The sequence below is a fragment of the Suricata suricatta genome, chromosome 8 (assembly GCF_006229205.1).
Source record: "Suricata suricatta isolate VVHF042 chromosome 8, meerkat_22Aug2017_6uvM2_HiC, whole genome shotgun sequence".
NCBI lineage: Eukaryota > Metazoa > Chordata > Mammalia > Carnivora > Herpestidae > Suricata > Suricata suricatta.
Window position 1 is genome coordinate 28,317,782 of NC_043707.1, and position 16,359 is coordinate 28,334,140.

The window sequence follows — 16,359 nt, forward strand, 5'->3', positions numbered from 1 at the left end:
TGCTTTGGCTGTGTCTCCCTCTCTGCCCCTCCCCTGCTCACATTCTGTCTGTCTGTCTCTCTCTCAATAATAAACATTTAAAAAAAATAACAGGAGAAGCAAAGCAGAGCACTGTAGGAAGCAGACAAAGCTAAGACTGAAGCCTTGATCAGGTTTGAGGGGCCACCATCCTCGGTGAGTGAGGAGGTGTGACCTCCCAGAGGGTGGTGCGGGCTGACCTCAGGTGGCAGGGGGAGGCCTGATGCCAGAGGCACTCATGGCTGGGCTCCATCCGGGAGACTTGGTGACTAACCAGATTCAGAAGGGGGAGGGTGGAGCCCAGGTACGCAGTGTGGGCGGCTGCTGAGTGAGGACGCCTGGGGGTGGAACCACAGGAGGGCCGGATGCTGGGGAAAGGGGAGTCCGTGTCTGGGGCTGCAGACCTGGACAGAGGGAGCTGGAGGTCTCGGGCATGCGGTGCGCAGCCCTCCAGGGAGAGTCTGAGAGTCTGAGGACGGAATGGGGGAGGCAGGAGGGAGTGGAGAAGGAAGGCCAAGGCTTTAGAGGTCACAGGGGTCCTGGTCATGACTGTCGCTTAAGGTGTTCCAGATCCTTCTCAACTTTGTGCCATGCCCTCAATAGGTAAATCGGTGGGGCTTAATACAGAACCCTGGGGCACCCCCTAGGGCCCGTCCTCCAGGCAGACTGGCCCATTCATCCAGCACTTGTGGGTCCAAATCCACAGAATGGAATCTAGGCCAACCCACAAGCCTCCCACTTGACCTCCATCAAGGTGCTCAGAGCTGAGGACCAGGGCTATAGAACGCCTGTGCTCCACACCCTGGGATGAGTCTGATCCGAGCCTGCCAAGCTCATGGGGCCAGAGGGAGCCACTCCTTCCTGTTTTAGGGGAAGGGAAAATGACCTTTTATTGAGCAATTACTATGAGCTGGGCTGTCAGGTACTATCTAGTCTGATTGCACATCAGACCTGCACAATGGGCATTCTGCTGACCACAGAGTGTTGGCCAATAATCATTCATGCATTCATGCATTCCCTCATTCAACATATATTTTTCCAATATCTTGTATGAGCCGTTAAACTGCATTAGGCCTTGGGGTTACAAAAATTGAAGACAGTAGGAATCGAATCAAAAATTGAGTCGTGTGTTGTTTTCATTGAAGCATTTTTTTTTTAAGTTTATTTATTCTGAGAGAAAGAAAGTGCGAGTCAGGGAGGGGCAGAGAGAGAGGGAGAGAGAATCCCAAGCAGGCTCTGTACCCTCAGCACAGTGCCTGGTGTGGGGCTTGCACTCATGAACCGTGAGATCATGACCTGAGCAGAAGTTGAATGCTTCACCTATTGAGCCACCCAGGCGCCCTTGGGGTGTTTTCAGATTACACAGGAATGATCCCCACCTCCACCCCGTTTCCGGCCCCAGCTCCACTCGGGTTTTGGCATGCTCCCTAGCAAGCCGTATCAGAATTTTGGCAGGACGAGAGGGGCTAGAAAACCCTGTCCAGAAAAACCTCTCCATATGTCTCTTATTTGGCAGCCTAAGATAACTGGAAAGCCCTGCTCGTGAAATTCTCCGAAATGTTTCATAAAATTTAAAATTTTTATTTTAAATGCACAGCTGAGCTCCCCTGAAAGACAAATCCTGGGAGTCTAGGAACAAAGAGGGGACTAAACAGGGTAGGTGAAGGCCAGTGAGTTTGATGAGGGAGCCTAAGACAGGCTGAAGGCAAAGTACAAGCTAGCACCCCTTCCCCACCTCTACCCACCCCTGCAAGGGGGTTCATGTAAGATATTCCTTGGACACTCCCTGGCTACCCCAAAACAGGAAAGGACACAAAACAAATGGTTAAACTGATGAGAGTCTCCACCAGTTTATAAGAAAAAGGCAATCCCATCAATAACCTAAAGTCCAGGAACTCCCTATTTACTCTCTTCATGCTAATACTTTGCTAGAGGGAAAAAAACAACCTTAGCCTGACAATAGCCAGGCCTCCAGTGATCTGTGAGTCTTTAGCATATAAAAATCTCTTTTGAAACTTCCCTTTGGACTTGACCTACCCCAGCCCCTTAGTCTATAAGGAGCCACTGCGCACAGCCCCAGCGCACCTCTTCCTGCCCGCAGTTCTGTCCCTGGGCTTTAATAAAATCACGTTTTTGCACCAAAGACGTCTTCAAGAAATCTTTCTTGGCCGTCAGCTCCAAACTGCACCATCACCCCCAAACCTCATCTAGTTGATAATGCGTCTTCCCTTAGGTATCAATGAAGGTCAGTAGCCCCTGGGTTGGCATTGCCAGAAAAAAATAATACAGGATGTCCATTTATGTGTGTGTATGTACATATATATACATAAGCAATTTTTTTGGCTAAATATGGCAGCCTGGCTCCACCTAAAATGGAAATTTTACCCAAGAGTCCTGTAAAGTTGACCTTGAAGAGCCAGTGTCTCATGTGTCTGCTGGAAGGTTCTAAGCAAACTTGTCCACCTCAGCCTGAGGATTCAAAGCCCCTGACCTAGTTTCACATTTGTGTGGGATTCCAGATCACGCCACAGCAATGGCTCAGGAACTTACAAGCCAACAAATCAACAGAAACAGAGATACTCCTGAAGAAGAAGAAAAAAAATGAGGATGGGGGTGGTGGGGAGCCCTGAAGGTATGCCCCTAGATTGTAAGGGATTCTCAAAATAAAATGAAAATCAAACACCAATGATGAGTTTGCAGTTAAGAAATGTCAGAGCCCTTGAGGAGATAGGTCTTCCACAAGTAAAACTCAAAGGAGGCCCCTGGCTGGCTCAGATGGTTGAGTGTCTGACTCCTGAGTTCAGCTCAGGTCATGATCTCACAGTTTGTGAGTTCAAGCCCCGTGTCAGCTTCTGTGCTGACAGCTCAGAGCCTGGAGCCTGCTTCGGATTCTGTGTCTCCCTCTCTTTCTGCCCCTCCCTTGCTCACTCTCTGTTTCTCTCTCTCTCAAAATAAAATAAAGACATTAAAAAAAAAAAAATGGAGGAACCATTATGAATCGTAAACGGTGAAAAATAGGTCTGTGTAGATTCCCACAGTAATAAATGCAGAAAAGAGTATTAAAAAAAAAGCATTTTTGTCTCTCACAGAGCCTTCCAGGAAGAATTGCTAGCTATGTACCTCAGGAAGAAGAAACTTGCCCTTCAGAGAATCATACGAAGGAGTGAGGAATGAGGAGGGTAAGTGACCGAAGCACGATCTTGGCAAAGGTCTCGGCTCAAAAAAGCAATGGTAAAATTATCAAAAACAACCATTTCAGTACTCTGGAAGTTAACCAAAGGCAGACAGCAAATTGAAAGGCAATTCAACAAAACACATGAGAACCTCAGGAATAACAATGGCGTCTGTGACGTTTTATTACCAGGTGACTCCTGTTTCCCTTCCCCCACCCCCAAAGGCCAGGACAGAGTAGCCATGAAAATTGGCAGCCTTACTGCTGCTGGAGGGGCTGACCTGATTTTGGAGCTCTGCAAAAAAAAAAAAAAAAAAAAAAACCAACCTCATAATTGAGAGATGATGTTGGAAATAATATCAGTTGGTGGCAAACGATTGGGAGAAGACCAATGTCATGGCCACCCACAGCTTCAATGCCATTTGGGACAAGCAAGCGACCAGCCAAAATTCTGAGAAGATTTAGGGCACAAGATAGCCATGGGGGACTTTGGGAAGCACCAGCATATTCCTGGGGTTCTAGAAGCGTACACACACTAAGAGCTGCATGTGCAGCTCTGATAGGTCAGAGCCTGGAGCCTGCTTTGGATTCTGTGTCTCCCTCTCTCTCTGCCCCTCCCCCGCTAGCTCTCTGTGTCTCAAAAATAAATAAACATTAAAAAAACCTTGTTTTAAATAAAAATTTTTAACATTTATTATTGAGAGACAGAGAGAGACAGAGCATGAACATGAGAGGGGCAAAGAGAGGGGGAAACAGAATCCAAAGCAGGCTCCAGGCTCTGAGCTGTCAGCACAGAGCCCGACACGGGGCTTGAACCCACACACCATGAGATCATGACCGGAGCTGAAGTTGGATGCTTAACCAGCTGAGCCACCCAGGCACCCTGGCATGTTTGAGCTTCTTAAAGTAGAATTTTAGAACTTCTCGTGAGTGGTTTGGGACCAATCTCGGTAGGAAACAGAGCCCATTTTATACATACATAATTGCTATGTTATGTTGAGTCAGCAGCTTATAAGATGAAACACTCTAAAAGAAGGAAATTATATAATTTTAAAAACCATATTAATCTGTGTAAAACAACTGGCTATCTATCCACTCTGATGAAAAGGTAGCAACTCGATTTCGTACTTACATGGTACTTTTGCAGTTGAAATGACCATTGGAGTGATACATGAATCCTCCAATTGTAGCATCATTTTATTGTATTACAAAGTGCTGTACTGATTTGCCAAAATTTTGTGATTTGGAGAAGGGATTTTTTTAAATTACTTTTTTTAATGTTTAGTTTTTAGAGAGAGAGAGAGAGAGACAGAGATGAGTGGGAGAAGGGACAGAGAGAGAGGGAGACAGAGAATCCGATTCAGGCTTCAGGCTCCAGGCTCCAAGCTGTCAGCACAGAGCCTGATGTGAGGCTCAAACTCACCAACTGCGGAATCATGACCTGAGCTGAAGTTGGATGCTTATCTGACTGTGTCACCCAGGCACCCCGGGAATTGCCTTCTTTAGATATGTATTTCTATAAGTCTTTCTGATTTAGAGTGCTGTATTACAGGCTGATTATGTTCTTAGAAAACTATTATGGGGTGTCTGGGTGGCTTAGTCCGTTAAGCGGCTATCTTGGTTTTGGCTCAGGTCATCATCTCACAGTTTGTGAGTTCAAGCCCTGTGTCAGGCTCTGCACTGACAGTGTGGGGCCTGCTTGAGATTCTCTCTTTCCCTCTCTCTCTGCCCCTCCCCTGCTTACTCTCTCTCTCTCTCTCTCTCTCTCTCAAAAATAATGAATAAATTAACTTTAAAAAAGAAAACTACTACTTACATTTTGCAGCACCCCAAACTTAAACAGAGGAACAGTTGTTCCCATCTCTTAGCATTTTAGATTCTCCTAACTTCTAAAATTGCCATGTGCCAAAAATCACACTTCCATAATTGCTAAAGCATGATATGTCAGATTATTTTAATGTAGTTGCGTTCTGAAGTAATTGTGACCACAAAACATTCTTTTTGAAAGGAGACTTGTGCGTTGTTTGACTTCTAAAACAATTCCAGCATAAATCCCAGGTGTTTTACTGCTTTTTTAAAAGATGTTTATTTATTTTGAGAGAGAGACAGAGAATGAGCAGGGGAGGGGCAGAGAGAGAGAGGGAGACACAGAATCCAAAGCAGGCTCCAGGCTCCGAGCTGTCAGCACAGAGCCTGACACGGGGCTCGAACTCATGGACCATGAAATCATGACCTGAGCTGAAGTCAGATGCTCAACCAACTGAGCCACCTAGGCCCCCAGGAAATTCTTGTTTCTGATCACCCAAGGCCAGGCACGGTCCGGAAAACAGCTCAGTTGGTGAATTTTTCTTTCACAGTTCAGTGCATACAGTGACAGCCATGACACAGTATTTCTGATACTGACAATTGTTGCACGGACAGTATTTTGCTGAAAGACAATTAGCTTTTGCCTTTATTTCATACTGCTTACTGTAAGCGATCAGCTTGTCGGGTTTTTATGAAAGAGAAAGTTATTCTTAGCATGCAAACCACAGAGACAGAATACTCAACTATTTGAAAATTAGTGGGTTTTTTCCATTTAAAAGATTATCTATAAACCCCATGGGATCATCTCAACAGATGCAGAAAAAACATTTGACAAAACTCAATACTGCTTTTATGATAAAAATCCTCAACACACTTGGAATGGAGGAAAACTCTCTCAGTCTGATAAAAGTCATCTCTAAAAACCCCACAGCTTCGGATCAGACTTGATGGTGAAAGATCGGACAAGACCAAGACGTCTGTTCTCACCACTTTCAGTCAATGCTGTGTGAGATGTTCTGGGCTGGGCAGTTGTGGAGGAAACACAAATAAAGTCATCCAGACTGGATTAAATAATTAAAACCACCTCTATTTGCAGATGACATGATCAGGTGTATAGAAAACCCCAAGAGGGACGCCTGGGTGGCTCAGTTGATTAAGCATCTGACTCTTGGTTTCAGTTCCGTCATGAACTCACCGTTAGTGGGTTTGAGACCTGTGTCAGGCTCTGAGCTGATGGCTTGGATCCTGCTTCACGTCCTCCGTCTCCCTCTCTCTCTCCGCCCCTCCCCTGTTTGTGCACGTGTACTCTCTCAAAAATAAGTAAACATTAAAGAAAAAAGATATTGTCCCATGGTCTCTGAGGCTCCACTCACGTATTTAAAATATGTTGTCTTTGTGTTTTTCAAATTGGATAACTTCTATTGATGTGTCTTCAAGTTCACTGATTTTCTCCAGTCATCTCCATTCTGCTATTAAGCCCATCTGGTGAATTTTTAATTTCAGGTATTTTATTTTTGGGTTCTAGAATTTCCATGGGCTTCTTTTTCATAGTATCCATTTCTCTGCTAAGATTTCCTATTATTTAATTTATTGAGAAAATATTTTCCTTTACTTTTTTTGCATAATTATAATAGCTACTTTGAAATAAAATATTATAGGGGTGCCTGGGTGGCTCAGTTGGTTGAGCGTCCGGATTCTGCTCAGGTCATAATCTCACGGTTCGTGGGTTCGCGCCCCACATCAGGCTCTGTGCTGACCACTAGCTCAGAGCTTGGAGCCTGCTTCAGATTCTGTGTCTCTTTCTCTCTCTGCCCCTCCCCTGCTCATGCTCTGTCTCTCTCTTTCTCTCAAAAATAAGTAAATGTATAAAGTAATGGAAATAAAATATAGTGCTAATGTCCACCTTTGGGTCAACTTGGGAAGGCCTTGATGTTTTTCTTTTAAGATTGGTCATGTTTTTCTGTTATATGTTGAGGATTTTAGATTTCATTTATTTATTTATATTAAAAAATTTTTAAATGTTTATTTATTATTGTGACAGAAACAGAGCATGAGTAGAGGAGGGGTAGAGAGAGGGGGAGACACAGAATCTGAGGCAGGCTCCAGGCTCTGAGCTGTCAGCACAGAGCCCGATGGGGCGGGGGCGCGGCTCAAATCCACAAACTGTGAGATCATGACCTGAGCTGAAGACAGACGCTTAACTGACTGAGCCACCCAGGTGCCCCAAGGATTTTAGATTTTAGATTCGTGACTATTATGTTGGAGAGATTCCCTGTGTTTATTTTTTTAAGTTTGTTTATTTATAGAGAGAGAGCATGGGAGGGGCAGAGAGAGAATCCCAAGCAGGATCCACGTTGTCAGCATGCAGCCTGACTTGGGACTCAAACCCAGGAACCATGAGATCATGACTTGAGCTGAAACCAAAAGTTGAACGTTTAACTGACTGAGTCACCCAGGTGCCCTTGATTTTTTTTTTTTAACCAGGCAGTTACTTCAGTGCACTCAGATTCAAACTCTGTCTTTTGAGCAGCAGCTGAAATATCAATTCAGTTCTTTTATCTGCCTTTAATCTGCCCTTGTATGCATGGCGTAGGGATCAGCCAGAGATTTGGGCAGACTGGGACTCCCTGGATCTCTTCTTTCCAGAATTCCCCCTTACTTTCCATCAGCTGTGTTTGATCCAAAGACTGTCCTCAGGTTCTCAAGCCAGAAAGATTAATTTTAGATTGGACAGGGCACTTGTGATATGACACTGTCCTGACCTCATACCAAAAGCTATAAAAACAGAAGACACATTGTGCTGGTGCCTTCTTCCAATTTGTACCTCCTCAGAATCCGCCTTTGTTCAGCCTCCAGAGCCTTCCTGGTATTTGCAAACATTTGTCTAGAGTTTTCCGTTGTTATCCGGGGGAATGTCAGGTTTGTTAAGTGCTTACTTGGCTATGTTGGAAGTGAACCAACATTTCCGCCTTTGATGATGAAGAACATTAACCGGTAGATTCAAAAAACTTCATGAAGCCCAAATGGGATAAATACAAAGAAAATCACATCTAAGCCAACCAGAGTCAAGCTGCTGAAAACCAAAGGGAAGGAGAAAATCTAAAATAGAGACCAAGGAAAAGACAGAACACGCAGAGAATAAGAATGACGGTTGGTCCCTGATCACCGTGGGTGGCAGCCAGCAGACTATAGGAAGACGTGTGCAAAGGCTGAAAACACAACCGGTCTGCCTAGAATTCTACACCCAGTGAAAATAGTTTTCAAAGCTGAAGGTAAAATAAAGACCTTTCCGATAAAAGTAGAGAAAATTGGTCTCTAGCAGACATGCACTATGAAATTGTAAGAGGGATGCCTGGGTTAAGCCTCTGACTTAGGCTTGTAAGGACGCAGGTCTGAAACTGACTCCATGAGACAATAGAAGGGCACACATTGCCCAAGGCAGGAGGGACCACCCTTGTAACACCCAATCTGGAAAGGCCAGCTAATACCCTTAACATTTCTAAGGGCAGGCCTAGAAGGCTAGTCATGCCCTACGTGAGGGTCCTGGGTCCTGGGTCCACTCTGTAATTGGTTAACACTCTAAATGTTGTGATTGGGTCCTGCCAAAAGTAACAAATACTGTAGGCAATGTGAATGGTTAAACCTGCTGTCAATAATAGTGTATAATAATGATTGGATCACTGTACCTGTGTCACAGTTTCCTGTAACTCCCTTTTCCCAAACCCATGAAAGGCCCTACCCGCTCCCGCTTTGTTCGGGGCTCTCCACATGGATCCACTGTGTTGAAGTCTGTGAGCCCGAGCTTATAAGCCCGTAATAATAATAAAGCCCTTTGCCTTTGCATGCGTGACTCGGTCTCCCTGGTGGTTTCTGGTTTTGGGGAAGATATTGAATTCTTGGGCATAACAGGCTTAGCTCATGATCTCACGTTCATGGGTTTGAGCCCTGCATCAGGCTCTGTGCTGACAGCTAGCTCAGAGCCTGGAGCCTGTCTTGGGATTCTGTGTCTCCCTCTCTCTCTGCCCCTCCCTGCTCATGCTCTGTCTCTCTCTGTCTCAAAAATAAATAAAACATTAAAAAATGTTAAAGAAATTGGAAGAGGCTGTTTATCAGAGAGGAAATGATACCAGATGGAAACAGGTCGAGAGACTGAAGAGAACCACAAATTGTAACTATGTAGGTAAAAGTAAAGGGTATTTTTTTTTCTTGTCTTGATATATTTAAGGAAACTGGTGGTTTAAAGCAAAAAAAACCTAACAGTGCATGTGAGGCTTATAGCTAGCATGTGTAGAAGTAACACATTTTGCAGTAATTGTTCAAAGGATGGGGAAAGTTAGGGGAGTTACATTTGGGGAAGGTCCTTATATTCTGTGTGAAACAATAAACATTAATTCACGGTAAACTGAGTTAAGGGTCAGTTTTGTAATTTCTAGATCAATAAAATATACAGAGAAGGATAAATAAAAAGCCAAAGAAAGAGATAAAATGGAATTCTAAAAAACAAAAACAAAACCAGAGAATTTAATCGATCCAAAAGAAGGCAGCAAAAGAACACAGGAACAAAGATTTGGAGGACAAATAGAAAATAAAAGGAATAACTATCACATTAATAATTATATTAAATGTAAGGTGGGGGTAAAATATTACTAAAGGCAGAGTTTGAAAGATTGAATCACAAAAGAAGACCAAATTGTATGCGGTTGGCAAGAGATGCAGTTTGAATGTAAATACACAGATAGGTTGAAAGTGCAGGTAGGTAAAAAGGTACACCACGTAACCACTAAGGAAAGAGATACAGCCTGAAGTCACTAACCATAAGAAAGGCGGAAATGGCTCCGTTGATATCAGAGATAGAGGGCGTTTCGTGATGAGAAAAGGGTCCATTCACTAAGAAGACGCAGCTATCCTTGGGGATCCTGGGTGGCTCAGTCGGTTAAGTGTCCAACTTTGGGTCAGGTCAGGATCTCATGGTTTATGGGTTTGAGCCCTGCCTGGAGCTCTGTGCCGACAGCTCAGAGCCTGGAGCCTGCTTCTGATTCTGTGTCTCCCTCTCTCTCCTGCTCTGTCTCTCTCTTTCAAAAATAAAATAAAACATTAAAAAGAGAAGATGAGGGAGAAGACACAGCTATCCTACATCTGTAGACACCTAATAATCAGAGCTTGAAGATGTAAGAAGCAGGGAAAGGTATCCTTTCAACAAATGGATTAAGGACTCAAGTCCAGAATATGTAAAGGACTCATACAACTCAATAATATGAAGAACATAACCAATAGGAAATGACGAACATTTTATTTATTTATTTTAATTTATTTATTTTAAAATTTATTTTTGAGAGACAAAAAGAGAGAGAGTTGAGGAGGGGCAGAGAAAGGGAGATAAGATTTGAATCAAGGCTCTGTGCTGACAGCAGAGAGCTCGATGCAGGGCTAGAACTCACAAACCCTGAGATCATGACCTCAGATGAAGTCAGACAACTAACCAACCAAGCCACCCAGATGCCCTGAAAATGGCAAACATTTTGAGCAGGTACTTGGCCGAATGAAATATACAGGTGGCAAATAAGCAACTAAAAAGATACTCAAAATAATTCGCCACTAAAGAAATTCATATTAACTTCACAATGAGATGCCAATGGCCAAAATCAGAACGACCGATGATACCTACTGCCATTAAAGATGTAGAGAAAGGAGAACGCTGGTGGAAACTAACAAGGGTACAGCCATTCTGTCAGTTTCTTTCTTTTCCTTCCTTCCTTCCTTCCTTCCTTCCTTCCTTCCTTCCTTCCTCCCTCCTTCTTTTTCTTCCTTCCTTCCTTCTTTTTCTTTCTTTTTTCTTTTCTTTTCTTTCTTTCTCTTTCCTTCCTTCCTTCCTTCCTTCCTTCCTTCCTTCCTTCCTTCCTTCCTTCCTTCCTTCCTTCCTTCCTTCCTTTGAAAGAGAGAGGGTATAAATGAGCAACGGGCAGAGAGAGAGAGAGAGAGAGAAAATCCTAGGAAGGGCAGAGGAAGAGAGAGAAACGGGGTTCCTGTTCACCCCATATGGGGTTTGTGTTCACTGATGTGGGGCTCAAATCCACGAACCAGGAGATCATGAGCCAAAGTCAGATGCTTAACGCCCGTCCATGCAAGCACTCCTGGCAGTAGGCAGTTTCTTATAAAGTGAATTGTACACATACTAGGACCCAGTATGTACTCCTGGGTATTTATTCAATAGAAATGAAAACATACATCCTTATAATGGCTTGTATATGAATATGCAATAGTCCAAACCCAGGAACCACCAACTTGTCCACTAACAGAAGAATGCAGAAACAAATAGTAGTACTTTCAAACCATAGGATACAAATAATGCAATGCAGACAATAAGATACAACTCTGCTCAGCAGCATCGATACACCTGGAAAGAATTAGGTTGAACAAAGAGACCAGACATAAAAAAGTACATGCTGTCCAATGTCGTTTACTTGAAGTTCAAGAACTGGAAAATGTGCTCTGGGGTGATAAAATCATAACAATGGTTGCCTCTGGGGTGGTAATGGTGGGGATTGATAGGGAAAGCCCCAAGGGAACATTCTGGAGTTGGGGAAATGTTCTCTATCTTGATTGGCACAAGAGCTACACGGGTGCATACATTTATTCCTCTTCCAACTGTGCACTTAAGATTTGTGCATTTTGCTGTGTATAAATTTTACCTAAAATAATCTTGGCAGTTTGTTTCCCGTATTTTATATTTTAGTCTTATTAGGTCTATTTTTACCCCCTGCTAATTAATGGAGTCCTGGAGAATCGGCCTGAAAAAGCTGCTAATAAAGAAAATCATAGCTATAAAATATGTGCTGCTATCTTTCAGCGGCAGAAGTGCAGACGTTGAACGTTATAAAGCTGTTTCTGATAAAGTAGTAAATTGACAGCATCACAAAAGTATCATTTCTGCACTGCTGCCTGACGTGAGAGTGTGCGGATGTGTAATCCTCCAGAAATGCAATTTGTTCAGATGAGCCTTTTAAGACACCCAAGGCTTCGGAGTTTCTTACTACCTTCTTTGAACTCTAACCAGTAATCCCCCAAAGTCCGCATTCTTGTTATTTTATTTAATAACTTACTGTCCTTGTAATAATGTTTAATTTGATGTGTATTCTTTTGATATATATATATATATATATATATATATATATATATATATATATATGGTATAAATAATTAAGTTTCTTTTCATTATGTCAGGATCCTTGGCACTTTTCTTTCCTTTCCCTACCTGCAAAAATTTAATAAAACTCCGAATCTATTGGGTTTCTTATTCAAACAGAGGGCTGTGAAGTCTGGGTCTCATTTAAATTTCTAATGCTAAGAACTGGATGTACAAAGTGTCGATGGACTTGTTTGATGAAGTGGTCAAGAGGTTAACATAAACAGGGAGAGGAAATGTTGAATGATGGATGATGTAATTACTGAATGAAGAATTCAGCTGTTCATCCTGGGGGCAAAATGGCAGCCGGGAGGCCTGGATCCTGTAAGTTCAATTACACATGATTTTATCCATTAATTTACCCAGCAAATAGTCAGCCCTACTCCTCGTACCAAGTACCGTAGCCATCAGGAACCAGTCAGGATAACGGAAACCAAGTGATAATTTAGCAGGGCCAAGAGGTATCTCCAGGAAATGCAGCTGATGTTCAGAACCCTTAGGAAAGGGTGCGCCCGTGGGTGGTGTCCTGTGGCCAGTGCTTGGACCACTCCAGAGAGAGCTGTGGGCAGCATGGGCTCGGCGTGCTCCAAGTAGCTGGGAGCAGAAGCCAAGTGCTTGGTGCGACTTGAGAAACACAGACAAAAACAAACAAACAAGGGGCATCTGGGTGGCTCAGTTGGTTAAGCGTCTGGCTTCGGCTCAGGTCATGATCTCACGGTTCACGGGTTTGAGCCCCATGTCAGGCTCTGTGCTGACAGCTCAGAGCCTGGAGCCTGCTTCAGATTCTGTGTCTCCTTCTCTTTCTGACCCTCCCCTGCTCACACTGTCTCTGTCTCTCAAAAATAAATAAAAACCATAAAATTAAAAAAAAATAATTTAAAAAAATTTTTAGAAGAAGGGGTGCCTGGTGACTCAGTTGGTTAAGCGTCCAACTTTGGCTTGGTCATGATCTCATGGTTTGTGGGTTCGAGTCCCGCGTCGGGCTCTGTGCTGACAGCTCAGCCTGGAGCCTGCTTCCGATTCTGTGTCTCCCTCTCTCTCTGACCCTCCCTTCTCTGTCTCCCCTCACTGTCTCTCTCTGTCTCTCAAAAATAAATAAAAAACATAAAAAAATTAATGGGATTCTGGTGTCTGCTGGCATAAAGAGACCTCTCAGAGAATCTAATTACCCAATGGGTGAGATAACCCAATTAGAGAACCCAGTGTGGAAACAAATGGCTGAGGAAAACTGTAAGGATGGTGAGGTGGGCTGGCTAGCCTTACTGTCCTGCACAATTACAGGGAGAGAAGGATTAGCTTGGGGCTTTAAATTCTCAGCTCAAGTCATGGTCAATGAACCAGACAGGTTTGTTTGTTCACTTAAATATTCATTGATTTTGGGGAGACTTCAAGCAGGGTAGGGGCAGAGAGAGGGGGACCGAGGTTTCAAAGTGGGCTCCACACTGACAGCAGGGAGCCCAATGCGGAGCTCAAACTCATGAGCCCTGAGATCATGACCTGAGACAAAGTCATGAGCTGAGCTCAACCGACTGAGCTGCCCAGGTGCCCCCAGACGGGTTTCCTGGTGGCTGGATCAGCTGTCTGTTTCTACGACACAAATCACTCCACAATGTAGTGGCTTAAAATAATCAACATTTATCTCACGGTTTTTTAGGGCCTGGAATTCGGAAGTGGCTCATCTGGACAGGGCTGACTCAGGGTGTCCCCTAAGCTTGCAATCGTGAGACTGGCAGGGGCCACCGTCAGCCGGGGGCTTGACTAGGCTGGAGGACGTATTCAAAGGTACTACCTCACACGGCTACAAAGTGGGTGTTTCAGTTCTAGCTGTTTTTGCTTCGCGTATTTCAAAACAGTGTTTTTACACATTTTAGATAGGTATGCCCTCTTGGTTAGTTGGCTCTTTTATCATTATTTTATTTGCTCTTAATCATTTTCAGTTCTGAAGACTATTTTGATATTAATTGAATTGAATTGAATCTAAATATAGCCAGGCCAGCTTAAAAAAAAAATTAGGAGCCCTTGGGTGGCCCGAGCAGTTAAACATCCAACTCTTGCTCTCAGCTCAGGTCATGATGTCACAGTTCGTGAATTCGAGCCCCAAGTCAGGCCCTGCCCTGACAGCAGGGAGCCTGCTTGGAGTTCTCTCCCTTCTCTCACTGTCCCTCCCCAACTCATTCTCTCTCTCTTTCTCGAAATAAACTTAAACAAATAAAAAAAATAGTGTTTTTGTGGGATATATTTTTCCATCTTTTTAATCTGCTGTATCATTGTATTTCAAGTTTGTATCTTATAAATAGAAATGGCATATAAATTATTTTATTTTTTTAAAGTTTATTTATTTATTTTGGGAGGAGGAGAAAGGAGAGAGAGAGAGAGAGAGAGAGAGAGCGCGAGTGAGCATGTGAGCATGCGCCAAAGCATGTAGGAACAGGGAAGGGGCAGAGAGCGAGGGAGACAAAAGAATCCAAAGCAGGCTCTAGGCTCTAAGTTGTCAACACAGAGCCCCATGTGGAGCTCAAACCCACAAACTATGAGATCATGGGAGCTGAAATCGGACACTCACCAACTGAGTCACCCAGGTGCCCCTACTTTTCCATTCTTTTTTAAAAATATTTTTAATATGAGCTTTATGCCCCACATGGGGCCTGAACTCATGATCCTGAGATCAAGTCACATGCTCTACTGACTGAGCCAGCCAGGTGCCCCTGCATATTTTCTTTGCTGTGTGTCCATCAACTAACTTTTCCTTCCCCCACCTTTTCCCTTATTTGATGTCAACATATTGATCTTTTTTATTAAAAATTATTTTTTGTTTTTATTTTTGAGAGACAGAGAGACACAGCATGAGCAGGGGAGGGTCAGAGAGAGAAGGAGATAGTGACCTGAGCTGAAGCCAGATGCTTAACCGACTGAGCCACCCAGGTGCTCCTTAACATTGATCTTGATGGTGAACTTCACTATTTAAGTCTTTATGTTACGGAAAACTCGAGTGAAATCCTGCCTGGAATTAACCCAGCTTGGTGGATATTGTGACTCTAGCATGTTTTTGTCCCTCACCTTTCAGAAGAGAATGACGCATCTGAAGCACAAGATTGCTAGGCTCGTATGGAGATCTAGCGCGGCAGGAAGGTGTGTATGGGTGATGAGTAGCCAAAGGGGTGAACTGTGTTGGCTTCTGTATCTCGGCCCCAAGTCCACTCCATTTTCTGTCCTGTGATACTGTTGCTGGATCACCAAAAACACATTTCCCAGGCTTCCTTGCCAGTGGGTTTCCTGTGAAAGTGGGCCTGCTAAAAAGGGTGAGCTGAGGGAGACCGGGAAGTGAAACAAGGGAAGGGCCTTGCTTGTGCTCTCCAGCCCTTGTCAGCAGCAGCAGGTTTTAGCTCCAGCGCTGATAATTTTTGCAACCTCTTCTTAGAAGTTCCAGCATCGACTGCTTAGAATCCAATTCCTTGTCCCAACACACATCAAAAAATCCAAACACTGGTCCCTAGGGCTCCTCCCTCCAACGTCCTAGCCCCCTTCCAAGAGGACCCCTAATGATCCCTTCTGGTACAGGTTGTTTGTGGCCTTGGTAGTCCCCTCTCACACTGATTTAGGGTTGGCTTGTGTGACCCATGGAACATGGTAGAAGTAATGCTATGACTTCTGAGATTAGGTCATAGAAGGCAGTAGGGCGTTTGCTCTGCTCTCTTGGGAGGCTCACTCTAGAGGATGCCACAGTGACCCCAAGGAGCTCTGCAGAGGGGCCCTGAGAGGGGCTGAGGCCTCTGGCCAGCAGCCAGCCTCAACTTGCAGCTCCCTGAGTGAGCCCCATATGTACAAGGGTCCCTGGAAGTGGACCTTCCAGCCCTGGTCACACCCTCCACGGACTGCAGCCCCAGACAACATGTGACCACAATCCCAGGAGAGACCCCAGACCAAAACCACTGACCCAAGCTGCTCCCAAATTTTTCTCAATACAGAGAAATCGTGAGCTATGAGTGAGCACTGTTCTTCCCAGTCACTGAGTTTAAGTGGTGATTTGACATGCCAACACCTGGTCACTAAAGTAACCCCCTCTTGCCCTAAGTGCCCCTGCCAGGAGCTGGCAGCTGCCTTCCAAAGCTCACCACTTCTGGGTTATCATAGGATCTACTTTTTACCCTTCCACTGTCTTTTGACCACTGTCTAAACAATT

The 16,359-nt window shown here is 44.2% G+C and overlaps 1 long non-coding RNA gene across 1 annotated transcript in view; it reads left to right on the forward strand.

The window, feature by feature from the left end:
- The window catches only part of LOC115300020, a 30,788-nt gene extending 16,806 nt beyond the window's left edge, over nucleotides 1–13,982 (forward strand). The window contains exons 2-3 of the long non-coding RNA XR_003912466.1: nucleotides 3,108–3,197; nucleotides 13,834–13,982. This is a non-coding gene — a long non-coding RNA (uncharacterized LOC115300020). The remainder of the gene's footprint in view (nucleotides 1–3,107; nucleotides 3,198–13,833) is intronic.
- The last annotated feature ends 2,377 nt before the right edge of the window (nucleotides 13,983–16,359 follow it).